The sequence below is a fragment of the Ixodes scapularis genome, unplaced genomic scaffold, assembly GCF_016920785.2.
Source record: "Ixodes scapularis isolate PalLabHiFi unplaced genomic scaffold, ASM1692078v2 PGA_scaffold2__306_contigs__length_199485367, whole genome shotgun sequence".
Lineage (NCBI taxonomy): Eukaryota > Metazoa > Arthropoda > Arachnida > Ixodida > Ixodidae > Ixodes > Ixodes scapularis.
The window spans coordinates 179,496,918-179,499,340 of NW_024609857.1; positions in this window are offsets into that span (position 1 = coordinate 179,496,918).

Sequence of the window (2,423 nt, forward strand, 5' to 3'; positions counted from 1 at the left end):
CTCACTCCTTCTTGCAATCATATCCCATGTTTATGCCAAGGAACTTCCTGAGGCAGCCATGGCTACAGCCTATTTCTGTGATAGGATGTGCATATGTTTTGATTGTCTAAATAGCTAAAAAATTCAAGAAGACAGGGCAGAAGTTGCGTCATGCCATTCTGAAGGGAGAATCTGAAATACTTGATTTTCTCCACCAATAACTCTGATGGATTTCAGCATGGCAGTTCCAAAGTAGGAGGCAGCCATAAGCCATCATTGGGTGGCAAGTTACTATAAAACGTTTCCTCATGCTCTGGGATGAGCTTTCAAGCAGCCATGACTTTAAGTTCTTACTTACACGACGCCTGCATCAAGACACACTCGAGAACGTTTTTGGAGCTATATACGACAAATGCTGGGCTGCAACGCAAACCCAAATGTGCATCAGTTCACCTCAGGACTAAAACACCTCTGGATAAAAAAAAACTGTTCAAACTGTCGGACAATGAAAACGTAGAGGATGACAAGGATGGACCTCCTAAAGGAGTTGCAAATATCTTCGCACCATGAAAGTTTGATTTCAGACATTGTGGAATGTCTTCCAATTGATAACTTCCCGCCACTAGAGGATATTTCTGAGCTAGCATCAGACATCAGGTCTAACAAAATTGATGACTCGTCCACTTTTTTATTACGTTTGGGGCTATTTGATCAAGCTTTTGCTTGAACAGACAACTTACAGCTGTGGCTGTTCTCAGCTGCTATCGGATGAGTCTAATAACTTGACCAGGCCTCACCAGTACTGTCTTTTTCCTAAAGCATACCACGTGCCTGGAAAATTCTCCGGGAACTTAGTAGTACCATCACAGGCTGCCTTTTATTTTATTCAGCAACTAGAAAATCACTTTCTTCCCATAATAGAGAGTGTGATACATGCTCGAGGAGTGTGTGTCGCCTTGTAGAGCACACTTTGAGGTCTCGGTGGTTTTAGCCTTTGCCCAGAAGAGTTCCACAAAGGGTTTTTCAAATAGTTTTGCAGAATATGCTTGTGTTGACATGTTTGATTTCTTAACCGGAATTCGGATAAAGTTCAGTTGCACTCCTCAGTGGCTAAGAACGAGACAGGTTTAACTGTTAATAGTGTATTAACACAGGTGGTTGCCAAACCAAAAACAAAAAGTGCTTATTAAGTGGGCGGTGCAGCTTGCTCTCCAAATATTTGTTTCCCCTTTTTCCAGCGAATGTGTATCACGGCTCCCTAACAAAAATATTTGTCCACTTTCTACAAAATTTCGACAGAAAATAGTGTATAGAGGCTATAAATATTTGAAAGAAAATTTATCCACTTTTGAATCCACTGTCCATAGTTTTTTAGCCGCTTTTTTCTGAAGCCATATTTCTTTTTCGTGAACAATTTCGGGGAATGTTTTGGTACGTTGAATCTTGTCAAATTTCGAATAGAGTTCTCATTGTTTGGTAATGGCTCGCCCGCAGTGAGTTTGAGGCTATGCAAATTGGTGTTTTTTTATATTTGCCGGGAATCGGGAATTTGTGCTATCCGGCGTGTGCTTCGCACTGTTATTATACTCTTATGACTGGTAATGATAGCGATGTCTTATTTATTTTTGCACTTACTTCCCGTACCCGAGTCGGTGTGAAAGTGAATGTATCATACAGCATGTCCTCCGTGGAAAGGTTTTGTTAACTTGGTTCCGCTAAGAATCTATTGCGAAGTGTATGATATGCCGAAGTCCTTCATATTCATTTATTATTTTTTTTTGAGTATCGATCTCTTTCGTATAAAACATACAGAGCTTCTGAAGTAAATAATGTATACATGAATGTGGTCCAATAAAATGTGTTCGAACCACTGACTGTTGTTGACCCCAAAATGCTCCACCAGTCAGGAGTCAATGCGGCGATCGTGTAACTTCAATGTTTACAATAGACAAAGAACAAGAAATATATATACTTCTGCTTTGTGAAGTAAGTTGAAATATTGTTTAACAGAATTTGCACGGACTCGATCGCAAAAAATAAAGAAAAAGTGCGTCAGTATTAAAAAAAAACAAAAAAAAAAAAACAGCGGCTTTGGGAGCCAAGGAGCTCCCGAGAGTTGAGCGAGGCGAGGATGAAAGAGAGAGAGAAGGGTACCGGAGAACCGGAGCGAAAACGCCCAAACCGAAACCGAAACTAACTTGACCGGAAACGGAATCAGATTATACTTAATACCGCCCGCTAGGAGCGCTACCTGTCACTGGTCTATCTGAGCCGCTGGGGCCTATGGCAGTGTCCGCTCTTTACCTTGTGTATATTACTCTATGGCTCGACCCTGCGGTTTCGCCGACATCGACGCCCGCGACACTCTGCTCTTATCTTCTCTTTCCTTTTATTTCTTGGGCACAAGTTCGCCCCATTAAACGTTTCAGTTTCCTCAGTTATTC